This window comes from Pocillopora damicornis, chromosome 10 (genome assembly GCF_964200805.1).
Source record: "Pocillopora damicornis chromosome 10, jaPocDami1.2, whole genome shotgun sequence".
Taxonomy (NCBI): Eukaryota; Metazoa; Cnidaria; class Anthozoa; order Scleractinia; family Pocilloporidae; genus Pocillopora; species Pocillopora damicornis.
The window spans coordinates 20,904,799-20,919,140 of NC_142679.1; the positions used below are offsets into that span (position 1 = coordinate 20,904,799).

Sequence of the window (14,342 nt, forward strand, 5' to 3'; positions counted from 1 at the left end):
TGTGGGGTGGAAATACTGCGTTTGTAAGCTTTTAGCAAGCTCCCCCAAAGACGCAACATACCTTCTGATATCTGGGCTCCGCTGATTTCAGCTGTTAAAGCCTTTATCTTTCCTACATGACCTACAGCCAGTCCCATGCTTTCAAACTGAGTATCTGAAATCATTTTCAAGGTCTGCATACTGTAAACCTGTTAGAAAGTAATGCAGACGTCACTTTTAGCGATGGAGGCGAATAGATTGTTCACCACAATAATTCTCCTTCATCATGCAGTGGATTTTATTTTGATATGTGTTATTGTAATTTAATCTTTTTTTATCATCTCTTCGCCATCCTCATTCAAATACACTGGCCACTAAAGACGTAACTTCACGGTAGCTGTTTGATACATTTGACGCCTATGAGTCTCCCCTCAACAACTGAAAATTACCTTGTGTTGCTCACATATTGGTTTTAACTCCTGCATAGCAGAATTCGTTCGGAAAAGGGCCAGCTGTAAGACAAAATGGGGATATTTACTAACGGCCGCTGTCACGCAACATTATAGCAAAGTCATACAACAGAGTGAAAGTCTTTGAGAGGTTACAGTTACTTTCGATGCGACGTTATTTTAAAATGCATGAAAACTGCTTACAGTTAAAAAAAGCCAAGATTTTCACATTCACGATATTTTTGAAAATGCACTTCTTATAGTATTAATCATACAACAATTTTCTTTGCGAGTTAGATTGAACACTGTGTAACGTAACACGATTATCTCGTTATTCAGGGACAAGCTGATTGCTAGAGTAGGGCCCGGATCGCACTTGAACTTTTTTTGTTTGTTTTGAGTGAAAAATCTGTCAAAAGAAGCGTGAAATAAGTACGACCCCAGTTTTACACGCCTTTTGCAATTCGTCAAAAATTTTCTACAATCTTCAAAGAACCCGATGTCCTGCCTCAGTGGCCTCCAAATTTTGGCAAAACAAACATTTATGTTTTCTTAAACATTCAGTTGTCATGATTTGAAGGCTATGTCTAGACAGAATTTCATCGGGAAAGAATATTTTAGTCCGCTTCTCTAGTTTTTCGTGCGATAGCAGAATTTTCTTCGTCCCTTTTCTCTCGAGGGAAACGAATTTGAGCGCCAGCTTTATTCAAATGTCTATGACTCGTACTCGTGCTCCGGGTCTGGTTATTCTAGCAGCAATTTAGAGAAAATATGGCTTGAACTAGAAATTCTCCAACTGGTGCAAGTATTGAAGCCAGCGTCGACCAAAACGCAAATGATCAGCTGGAAAAAATTATCCGTTCCTCCGTAGCAATTCGCGCAAGATTTTTTTACATTTTCTTTTTAGAGTGAGATGGGTTTGTGATTGACATGAATCATTCCGTGAATTTTTGGTCAATGGATTTTAGTTTGATGCGACCGCAGCTAAAAATTTGGCAAATATTTGAATTCGCTCTTAGTGTGACCCAGCGTTAATGCTTAATACAAATGATTAGAGGCTGCTGGTCTCAAGAAGAAAAAAAACTTAGTAAATCATGGCACGAGCGAACGAGTAATAATAATAATAATAATAATTATAACTTTATTTAAGTGTCAGTGTATTTTAGCACTGTTGTGCTAATTGGGGACACTGTAAAGAAGGAAACAAATATCGTAAATGAACAGAAACTCGTTAAAAACTCCAACTGGTAGGAGGCAGACCAGTTGGCTATTTACAAAGCGTGCAGGAGTTGAATTCGGGGCCCCCGAAGACAAATCCTTCTAGTGGCAGGGAGGAGGACTTGAACCCGGGACCTCCGGCTTACAAGTGCAGCCCCCAACCACTAGGCCACGCTCGCCTCCTCAAGGTGAGGTTTTTGACGCATCACAACTCGTGAATTAAAATCGTTCGTGCACATTTTCCATGATATTATGTTTTCATTTCATACATATGATATTTTTTCACGTTTCAATTCAAAGGTTGGATGCGAATGACTGCGAAAATACATCGTTCGTTCAATCGGAGACACTAACGATAGTACTTCATAATGAAAATCACAGTATGTATGAAATAAAAAAATCTTAAGAGCAATTTTAGACTCTTGGGATCCTTGGAGCCTCTGTACACAACCTAGATTGACATGATTTGTAGCATGCTTTCGCTGCAGACGAAATATCAGTAACATGTGTCTGCCATTCAATTTTGGGTTGCCTTATCGTTCCAAAACAATGGTGATTTGACACATTCGTAACGAAAAGGGTTGTAGAGACTTGCCTAGCAAGCGTTACTGACTCAGAAGGAGTAGAGCAAGCTCAGTTGTCAAACAGGGGCTGGTAATCGAACTTAGCTCAGGCCTCGAGCTGTATCACTTTAACTAATAAAAATTTATAAGGTCGCGTCTATACCTTTATGTAGCGGCGTGCGACTCGCGATTTTCAAAAAGTGTCGAGGCTGGTCTCGACTTAAGTACTATTTTATGGGCTCCCCTTTAAATAAAAGTCAGATATAAAACACACTTCTTTATTCCCTTAACATCTAATTGTTGTATAACCGTTGAAAGCCGTAAGCTGAGAGTTCAATATAATAAAGTATAAGGTAAGAACTAAGGTTAATCTTTGTATCGTGTTGAATGATTTAACCCGTGGTAATTTCTTGCGAATAACACACTCCGAAACTCACTAAATGCTGATAAACATTTAGCCACAAACCTCAATTTAGCCAAAAGGAACAAGACCTAACTGATTGCCTGCAAGCCAAAAACCTTGCTTTCAACAAAACTACTGAGCAAAGGCTTATTTCTAAAATCATTTTCACGAAGGCGTCACGGTGCTGTCAGTTGAAGAGGTAAATATTCCAGAAACTAAAACATCGATATTTGATCGAAAACTAAAGAAAGAGGTTCTTCACTAACATAATAATCCTACACTGGCCTCTTTTTGATCTTTGTTTTCTCAATAATACGAAGGCACGAAATTAAAAACAACTGAACTAAACTAAAACGATTACGTCCCGTGAGAGCAGGATATCAAACAAGCTACTTGATTGTTCTGTTGAGAGTTAAAAGACGGAACCAAGGCCTTTCGATTAACCCTAAACTACAATAGACTGTCTAACGGTCATCACACTTTCCCCATTACGAAAAATCTCTTACTTCCCTATCAATAGATTTGATCGCACTCGAAATATTCCATTACAGTTTTCTTCAAGAAAAAAAATATCGCGTTTTCTACTTGATTGCTTTGGTCGCGAAGTCTTGCTTCAAAGCAAGTATTGCTAAATTTAAAAAAGCAACATGGAAAGAGATTTCTACCTGGTATTTTTGATATTAGGAGACATAGGATACGCTTATTTCCTTTTTTATGATTAATCGACCTTTAAAAAGCCAGCAATGTAAATATAACAAACAGCAAATGTAGAAACTATAGTGCGCAATTGTCGAAGACATACCAAGTCAGCCACCCACCAGAGGCACAGAAAATTATGTTGTTTATAAAATATCTTCTCACGAGCACAAATCATTGACTATGCAAACGTTCGTTAATCTTTCCCTCCCAACTGAGGGAGATGCTGAGGTTGCCGCTGACGGAGTTCACCAGAAAGGGTTCCCTTTGTTGAGGAAGCTGCTCCAGAGACGGTCATTTCCATTGATTTGCAAGCAGCTGACTCTAAATAATAACAGAGAGATCTGGTTTACACATTAGGATTACGAGGAGGGCCCACTAAATAGCAGTCCTGAGACGACTACCCGCTTTAAAACAATGCCAATATATTAAATTTTGTGCGCACACAATAATCTGATATCAGGCACTGATCATTATCCTCTGGAGGGTTGTGTCACAAAAAAACTCACTTGTTACCCACCCCCCAAGCCTATTTAACATTTTTAGGACCCACACCCCCCTCTCTTGCAGTAAATTGGCATTCAGTTTTCTATAGTCTCCCATATATACTCTGTTAGTGACGACTGATCCCCTCTCCATTCCCCCCTGAGAACCATATGATCCCCCCATTCGTCCATCCCCTTCCCTTCCCCCCCCCCGTCTCATGCGATGAGTGATGAGTTGTGGTGTGAACGGGTGGCGCAGGGAGGTCTTGGGTCTTTCGAGGATGTAAATTTTCGTGGCGCCTATATTTTCCACGTGTCGCAAATCGTTAAAATCTTTCTACGTCTATCTGAATGTTTGACGATGTCTGTATATGACGACTTCTCTGCTTATTTGTCTGTCTATTTCATCAATAAACATGGTGGTCTCCCGATGCAACATGCGAAAAAGAAGTGATATTATTTTGCCCTACCTTTCTTTGTACATATTTTGTGTTGCAGACATGACGCCATCTAAAACAGACAAAATAAGCACTTTTCACTAATGTATATGTTTCATTTGTTACTTCTTATCATAAATAAAACTTCTAAGTGTAGCATTTATAGAGGATCTAAGCTGTTTCTTTCGAACTCGAGAGAGGTGAATTTCTATTTTGGGTTCTCCCTTCTCTTTTTTCAGAGATGACTAAAATTTCCTTTTCCCTGATGAAGAGTGAACAAATCGTAATTGATTTTTCCCTTTTCCGCCGGTGTTTGAAAACTTCATAAATGTAATGATTTGTTATTCTACGCAAGGAGTATCATACCTAGAGCCTCTTTCAGCATCTTTCCATTGTACTTCAAAGAACAGAGCTTTTCTTTTCTAGCGTAGATTTTCTCTATGTGCAGATTTCCACACTCTCCCTCAGGGCACGATGCCATCATTTCGATGAGAAGTTTTTTCTTCTCCTCATAGGCCTGTTTTTCCTTCACCAACTGTCCGATCTTCTCGAGGTCTCTGATCTCCTTCTCCTTAGCTTCCTCATCTTTGATTAGCATGTCGATGTACTCGCCAAAGGCATCATTATAAGGGATCATGGCGTTATTTATGAGAAAGATGCCGAAAAAGCATGCGCTTTCATAGATATATTCCTTTTCTTTCATTAATTCATCAATTTGCATTTTCAACTGACAAATGAATTCCTCAATCTGGGACTTTATACCCTTTTTCTGCAAAATAATCTCCTGTGTTTTCTGAGATAAGAATTCATTTTGCACGAGAGTAGTTTTGTAGGTGATATGCATGTGGACTTTGTAGCTGTGAGAACATTTACTGCAAAGATCATTTTTCATTGCCTTACAATCACGAAGCTTCTCGTTGTTGATAGTCTCATAGGGCACTCCTGAAAGGTAGCAATGATCATGGCAGATCTGATTATAGACAGCATGCCTCACACGATCTTCACCAACATTCACATACGTCTTACATCCTTGACCAGCACAGACAGTCATGGGGTATTCTAGCTTCACAAATTTAAGATCAAACCCTCTGAATTTTAACTGAGCTTAAAAACTGTTCAAGTCGCTCTCGCAGGCTTTGCACTTCTCTTTTTCCGCTTTAATCGTCTTCAAGTTGATATTAATGAGTTCGACAGTTTCCGCCATGGGTTTTGCTAGGGCCAATGTGTATTCCCTAGCATTGTTCAGGCTCAAAGTCTCCTTCGTCTCATGTGGCTTCATCTCCATCACTTTATCAAAGAGCTTGGTCGTAGTTTCGCACGACAAGTCCCAACTCTCTTTGTAGATGCCAACATTTTTCGGTGTAAATTTAATTCCCTTCCTGTGGCAGGCAAGAAATCTGTCGATGACAAAGCATATTAACATGCATAAATATGAAATAATATATCAATAGATATATCTATTTAGTATTGAGTAAAACAGTAGATACCATTGAAGGCGCGCCCTGATTGGCTACTCAAATTCCGGCCATTCTTTGCTACTCACATCTGAGCGACACGCGCAGGATTTGTGCCCTAAAATATTGTAATCATTACAGTAATAAATGAGTTTAAGTCATTTCTTTGTACTAGCCTCTTCCATCCCGGTAATTAGTTGTTAAATATTTATTATCTACAGGAGAATGAGAAATTTTAGAGAGTTCAAAGGAGAAAAGGTGAACAACTTCCGACGGTCGAAGATGTTAAAAGTGATGTACTATGGATGCAGTGCAAAGTAAAAAAGGAACTTTAAAAGTAACTAAATGGGCTTCTGAACTCACAGTTTGTTTTCAACTGTAGTGTTATTGAACTATTTGCAATAATTCAAATAAATCTCGGAGTTTTAACGGAAATAATTTACGGCAAAAGCAATGTTGATCATTACGTGACCAAGCGAAGCAAACGCAACCGTTAAAAAACCTCTTTTTTCTTTAAAGTTTCACATGTACTCAATTCTGTAACTTTCCTTATTTCAAAGGCCATTGAAGCGCGATGAATTAAATACCCTATTTTCAATGATATTTCTTACAATCGATATACTTCTTAACCAAGGTTTAAACACATATCGCAAAAATAAGCTTATAATACGCGGAGACCTGAAATTTATTTCATTAAAAAAAAAATAACACATTACTGCTCAACTTTAAGGTTTTTATTAAAATTGTTTAACTTGAAATCCTCCGCAGTCTAAGCTTATTTAGGGTCTGGTGTAAGAAAAAGGAATAAGAAATACGTAGATAAATTTAAAAAAAATCTGTGTTCTCTGGAATAAACTTTAGACCTTGGAAAGATAAATACCTGAAAGCTTCGTTGTCGAAACAAAAATAGTTGGAAGGCGAAACGTCGATTTTAAGGTTGTTCTTCTCCAGGAGTTCCTTGAGAACTGGCAGGGTGTCTCCTGGCTGACAAAACGTTCCCCTGGAGTTAGTAAAGGCAAATATAATGTTGGATTGCAGCGACTTGTGAAGGTGCCTAAGCAGCTCCAAAACACAAAATCTGAAGGCCACAGTCAACCTGGCATTGTTTGGCTTGAGAAGCACCACCACGGCATGGATCTTGTCGTAGATGCTGAGAAAGGCCATAATTTTTTCAAAGTGTTCTTTGTCCTTGTCAGTTCCTCGACAATCCCCAATGCCTGGAGTGTCGATAAGGTGGAACTTGGCAATGTCTGTCTCAAACATATACTCCCGAGGGGACTGGGTAGCAGACCGACCGGTGGCGAAAATTTCATTTGCATCAGAACCAAAGCAAACTTCCGTCCCTTCCCTTCCTCATCCGTATAGGCAAACCTGGAATAAATAGACCATTTCACTGTCAAAATAATGTATATTTTGATTTAATGTATAACGATGTATCTCTACAGGCCGTCTTAATGACAGAGGTTTGGATTTTCCTGACGGGAACTAGCTTGACTGTGTCTTAAATCCCTAAACTTTACCCGCCAGAATTGTGTAGTACAAACTCAAAAGCAACTCTATTTGTCTTACTTCTCAAATATTTCAATTCTTTGAATTTCAAAAACTCAACATATCGATAAAAAACGTGGACATGAATAGCTGTTAAACAGTTTTTGGTGCCGTCGTCCCCCAGGGATTTTCAGTAACGAGCTCCTCGCTAGATATCCGAGAGTGGAGGAAACGCCATGTCGATAAATGTTCGTTGAATGAGCAACCTCCTCAATTTGAAAGAAATCTAACACAGGTCTCCAATAGACTACACAAATGAGATAACGTACTTCAGTGAATCACAATAGTCACAGGAGGAGCAAGAGAGAGAAAGCGGGTGGAAAACGCCAAGAAAAGTAGTGCCGCAACAATAGTTTGAAAGTTTTGATAAACAATTGAGACAAGTTCTCTCCTAAATAGCCCTCGTCTCTACAATTATAAGTATGTCTTTGGAAAAGAATCGCGAAGAAAGGTTTAGAAGGTAAAGAAAATACACTGGTAAAACCATGCAGCACGCGTGCGATTAAGTGACCTAAACCGCCGAAGCAGGTAAGACTCAAGAGTGTCGCTTCTCCATATGGATGGGATGCAAATCCATGGCATCACTTTACGAGCACCAATTCATTCTCCTGGGTGGAGAAAGATACTCTAAGAGTGACGTGCCTTTCCCAAGAATGCAATAACCCACCCAGGGCTCCACTTGGTCCTTTCGATCCGCAGTTCAGTTCGCTAACCGTTGGGCCTAACGTCTTTCAAAGCATGAAACTGCATCGTATTATTAAAAAATTCAACAAAATGTTTAAATTACCAAAAGGTTCATATTTTTACCTAAAAGGTATCAAAACAGTGAATTCACGGGCATCAATGGCGGCTTGGAGAGAGCTATGCTTCAAATAGTTGACAATACCATTGATCCAGGTGGACTTCCCGACTCCTGTCTCTCCCAGTATCAGAATGTTGACGTCCTCTTTTCTCTCTATTTTCGTGGAATTACCTTAAACAAACAATGAGAAATAAATCTGTTTAACAACCCTTAACGTGACTTGCTTATGTCTCCCTATCTCTATTTGCCCTCTTCATTCAAAGGTTACACGAACGCTTTTTCAATTTTTTATCATGTAATTGTGGTCCTGATCTGATGAACGGATGCATGAGAGCCATCGGACGTTCAACAAACGAGAACAGTCCGGATTGAGAAAAGCTTTGAAAACATGAATGTACTCTAATATTTTAAATATATATTTGGTAAATATAATGCTTTATTCACTTTTACCTCCTGTTTCCTTCCTCCTTTCAGGATCGAAAATTTTCACTTCCAAGTCATCAAATCTCTTATCCAACTCTTCTTTCATTTTATCCAATCTTTCCTTGATACTGACTTCATCCATCACCCATTGTTTAAGAAGCTCTTTGTAGTGTTCTGCGAAATCAGGGTCTATGCATTCCTTTTTCAGATCATCGATAGCACTTCGGTAACCAGCTCCTCCCAGTCTCACCAATGCATCTTGGATGTCCTGCCAGTATTGTTTAAATGTTACATCATCAACTGAGGCCTCGCTGGCATGACCATAAACTGTGTTTCTGTAGTACTTGAAAAGTTTGGAACCGATGGGAAGTTATCTGGCCTTGAATTAATTTCGCTCTGGATGCTGTGTGTATAGAACTATCCATCCTTCCAACAACCAAAATGACGTTAGACGGTAGATGGTAGACGGTAGACGATGGATTGTGTGACGGAACATAATCAAGAAATTTAAAATTGTCACGCAATCGCGTGAATGTCACATAAATCCTCCTTTCGCGAGGCGTTACGTTACGAAATTTAAAATTGACACGCAATCGCGTGAATGCCACATAAATCTTTCTCTAACGGCGTTACGTGGGTGACCGCCTAATACAAGTTCCACGAGACAGAAAAACAAATGGGAAAAAAAGGAGCATTTTTTGCCATATTGGGCCACCTTATTCACAAAAACTTGCTTAAACCACTTCTGACATGGACGAGAAGGAAGACAAAAAAATTGTCAAAGATCGTGGGAAAGTAAAGATATTGAAAGATCCTAGTCGAACACGGCTCTGTTTTTGTTTACACACGGGAAACTGCGGAGAAAATCGTACATATTGCACTCAACCCCTGGCAGGAGTCGTGCTGACCTGTCAAAACTTTTTACTTGGCGTATAGAAAGAATTCGCAAAGGGAAAGCGTTACGCATCATAAGAACAAATTTGCTGCGCTCCGCTCTTAATATGAACGTACAGAGATTCAAAATATGCTTGAAGAGGGGAACAGATGATACCCGAGGAAGATCAGGAGAATTATGAGTCTGTAGTTGTATGCTCCTGAAGAAAAGGGTCACTTAAAAACAAAGAAAATAGCACACAGAAGAAAATATTGAGTTTTGTAACGCAATATTATCTGGCTTTACCCAACCCCAAGAACATACTTAATCAGGGCTAGGGCATCCCTCAGGGTCAACCAAAATGGACGAAAATAAATTTGATGCATGTTTAATACAATTTTCCCCACCCTGTAAATTGACCAGTGTGCAAACACTGTTCACCATATTGGACGACCGCTTTTAAAATACAGGTTCGATTAACGTAACGCATTGCTCCGTGAAAGAAAGATTTATGTGACATTCACGTGATGGCGTGACAACTTTGAATTTCGGGATCAGGGCCCGTCATATACCGTCTACCGCCTTCCGTCTGTCGTCTACCGTCTATCATCTGTGTTTGTGGGCATGCATGATGAGGCAAAAGAGTTAACACGAGGAAAAGTTCGTATTTTTTGATTAAGAAATTGTTTCTTTTTTTCATCAAGCGACGCACTCCCCTGAAAATGTTCAGCAGTATAGGCGAAATCTCCTGGAACATTTCCATTAGAAAAGACTAAATTCCCTTGCGACAATGACGGATTCCTCTTAAGTTGAATGAGTAAAGACAGTACGTTTCTAAGGAAACTGTGGTGCTGCGTCAGTGGGAGAGTATAACAGGGTAATTTAGTGTTAACAACTAAGTTGAAAACATAAATTGGCCACCGTAAAAAGTTTAAAGGCTGACGTTTCGAGCGTTAGCCCTTCGACAGACCAATTGGAGGAATTGTAGGTTGTGTGTGGGTTTATATGCAGAAAATGGAGCTACGTTATTGGTGGGAACATGGTGACGAGAAAACAAGAATAAATTAGTTAGATGAAAAGCGCTCGTTGACACCATGAGTATTAAAGGTGCTGATTTGGAAGATAAGTTTTTATTCTAGAGTTTTTCGGATTTCCGAACTGCCAACATGTGGGGAAAGACCGCAAACTGCTACATGCTGTTTAGAATGATTAGGGAGATTAAAGTGTCTAGCGACTGGTTTGGATGCGCTATGCGTCCTTGTCATTTCTTTCTACGTCGCGAAGGTGTTCTTGGAATCGGTCACCTAGTCGTCTTCCTGTTTCACCGATGTATAACTTTTTGCAATAAGTGTAAGTTATGCAGTTAAATATATACATGAAAAAGTTACTCAGTTCTGGTTGGTTAAGATAAATGCATTTTTAAGGTAACTCGTTGCAGAAGATAGTTAATTTTGTGCAAAGAAAGTAACAAACCAGACATTCTGATTGGTCAATAATCAAAGGAACTCACAGATAGCCAATCAAATGCGAGTCTTGGATGTCGCAACATTTGGCTACGCAGAAAATTTGCGACCGAATTAATGATCGGCGTTTTATGAAAGTCTTCTTCCGCCACCGCAACATCAGTACATCAGCTGAAAAACAGCTCTAACAACGAAAACACTGTAAAGAGCACTGCTTCTTGGTTGTCGGTTTGGAAAAAGTGGTGTTTAGAGAAGGGAATTGCCAAGGAAATCAAAATTACTAGCCGATCCAGCTTAACACTTTGCTCGAGTGATTCTACGCCGAAATTGAAAACAAACATGGTTAAACCTCGCAAACGACGATTCCATTCCATCGAAAGTAATTCGGACCCAGACTTAACAATTCCTTGAACTTTTTAGCCGGACTTTGAACTTTTTTGCGCCTCAAAGATGTAAAAATATCATTATATATTACTGTTTTGATCGTACGCGGTTGTTTTTGACCGAATGCACAAGTTTGAATAAATTATTTTTGCACTTGCTGCGAGGGCTTTGCTTCAGCATAACAGTGATAAACTATCTTGTATGTTTCCATGTATATTATTAATACGTAATCATATGATTTTTCTCGTGCAGTTTGGAATAAATAAGCACTTGTTCATTTTTTCAAAGACCACAAATTGCACTTTCTAAGCCGAAATTAAAAACAAATATGGTTAAACCTCGCAAACGACGATTCCATTCCATCGAAAATGATTCGGACACAGACTGAACAATTTCTTGAACTGTTTAGCCGGACTTTGAAAGGGGTTGTTTTGACCGAATGGACAAGTTTGAATAAATTATTTTTGCTCTTGATGCGCGCGCTTTGCTTCTGCATAATAATGTTAACTAAAACTATCTCGTATGTTTCCATGTATATTATTAATACGTAATCATGTAATTTTTCTCGTGCAGTTTGGAATAAATAAGCACTTGTTAATTTTTTCAAAGATCACAAATTGCACTCGCCCTACGGGCTGTGCAATTTTGTTAGTCTTTGGAAAAATTGACTCGTGCTTATTTATTCCAAATTGCACTTGAAATCATGTGATTACCTCTACAAATGACATTGGCGGAGATGCACGTAAAGTGATCAGTGATCAATGGATCTCTTGGGTCCCGACATTTTCTACGTAAAGTGGAGAGAATGTCGGAACCCAAAGTAACCAGCACTTATAAAAAAACCTCTAGAACAAAAATTAATCTTCTAAATCGGCACCTCGAATCCCCACGGTATCAACGATCGCTTTTCCTTCAACTAATTTATTCTTGTTTTTTCATCACTATATTCCCACCAGTAGCGTAGCTCCATTTTCTGCTTACAAACCCACACACAATAATAATAATAATAATAAAAGATTTATACCGCGCCAGTATCCTACTGTTCAAAGGCGCCTACAACACAATTCCTCTTGAGCTGGCCGCCACAACACTCCCTATTTTCTGTAGATTCCACGAATTCCAAACCCCACCTACACTATTTGAAATTATTTTCGGAATCTAAGATGAGTTGAATTCTGTACAACTTCCGAAAATTCAAGTTATTTTGGCTAAATTGTTAGGCCGCTTCATATGTTGTAAGACGGAGCAAAAAGCACCCCGTCAAATTAGCCTCCTGTACCACGTCGATCAGTGATGGAAAACGTTCTGAAGATACGCAGTCGCCATGGTTTTAAAACTCTTCACCGAAATAGAAGTCAAATTATCGATAACGCCTACAGTGAGAGCCAAACGAGGAAATGGTGAGGGATCAGAAAGTAATCGACCTCTATTTGGGTATAGAACGTGACTAGAGGTGAAACTCTTACCTCATAGGCTGAAGCGTGATCACCTGCTGAAAAGGAACCCATTAATCCCTGTTGCAGGGCCAAAATTGATCCTGTTATAAGTTGTCAATCACTTTCAGCTGTCTAAAGAGCGATCGAATGGCAGTGAATATCGCCAGGAAGAACTAAGATACAAGCTGGATTTTTTAAAACCCTCTTCTTTCGATGCCTATCATTAAGTCCAAATGAGTCAACTCCACGTAAGACCGCAATTGAGGCATTCAAATATGAAAAAGGGTGTTTCGAAAATAGCATCCAGTGTATTTTGCTTTCAAAATCCTAACCTTTTGCCCTCCTTTTTCTATTTCTATTATTTATACCAAATGACTCTGCAGATAACAAGACACAATACCTATAATCTAAAGGCTAGATCTCAGTAGTTTCCAATTACAACAAGTTACGATTTGAGAATGATCCATTACTTCCTGGTTCCATTTCCCACTAAAACAAGTTATCAGGCGGGTATCGTGTTTTTTATTTGGTCATTTTATTTCTTTCCATCGCATATTAATAACATATATGGCGCAGAACTTTTCAGGAGCAATCTGTGGGTAGACAGACTGACGACAAATGAACGCAATTCTTATTAGAATAATTGGTTGTTTGTTTAGCAGAGCGTAATCTCACTCTTTTGTGTTCATTGCGTTATTATGGCCTTTATTTGGCACCTGGAGAAGGTTGTTTCTTGACGTAGTCTTCCTGGGGCTTATTCTTAGATCTACTGAACTTCCTGATAATCTTCAGCTTTAATCCACGAGCATCGTGGGTTCCAGTGATTTCTCACCATTTTCCAAATCGTTTGTCTCTAAAGTTTGTTATCAAATTATGCAGAAGCATTTAAAGGCTATAAATAAACTTCACGGACAAAAGTGTGGAATACAAACGAAAAGTTGTTAAGATCTGATCTGATTTGCCTCGTTTAGGTTCATTGTAATTCTTTTTTAACATCGTTCGGGGCATAGAACTCTATGCGTTTGATTGTTCTTTTCATTTAAGCAAGTCACCCATAACCCTTCGATAACAATATACTCCTGATGCTAGCGTCTAGAAATTAATCTGTGGGCGGATCAATGTAAGTATCTGAACAGTTCTGCTCCTACCCCTCACTTAACCCAATATGAACCCTTAACACCCTAACATCAGTATCCAAACTCCCCATACTCTTCTCTCTACGTTTCCTTTGGTACTGACAAGGAGAATTTCGTTAGCAATCAAAGCTTCTTGGGTTGGCGATCATGTCCTTTATTCTCATGATCTTAATGACCAATTCAGCATTATTACTGTTAGGAGAAGCTAAATGCTGGTCATTGTTAAGGTTTAAAGGGTTAACCCTAACTTGATATTAGTTGACTGTTGATGGACCAGGGGAGGGGTAGGTGCGCCGTTGCTGAGATACTGACATTGGTCCGTGTGGGCTAAGAGACGCTCGTCATCGGTCTATGCTGATGAAGACCACAGAGAATTTCAGAAACGCTGAGGCAGGGTGGGTGTTTAATTCGTTGAATTTGCATGGGGAACACAAAGAGTTCAATGGGAAAGAGGAAAGGAGTCTCATCAAAATTTCGTCTTCTTCATTCACCTGAACTTCACAAGGGAGTAAAGTTTGAACCAGTAGAGGGGAGGGTGGGTTGCATTTTGACTCCCATAACATAGGAGATAAAAATCATTGATACAACCACA

General features: G+C 39.2%; 1 pseudogene across 1 annotated transcript; it reads right to left on the reverse strand.

The window, feature by feature from the left end:
• Positions 1-3,416: 3,416 nt before the first annotated feature.
• LOC113666722 (uncharacterized) lies at positions 3,417-12,686 on the reverse strand (annotated as a pseudogene). Its single transcript, XR_016180649.1, has 7 exons — positions 12,645-12,686; positions 8,485-8,800; positions 8,040-8,205; positions 6,565-7,055; positions 4,597-5,627; positions 4,264-4,303; positions 3,417-3,632 (listed from the first exon to the last, which is right to left on the reverse strand). The product of XR_016180649.1 is annotated as an uncharacterized LOC113666722 (transcript).
• Between the last annotated feature and the right edge of the window lie 1,656 nt (positions 12,687-14,342).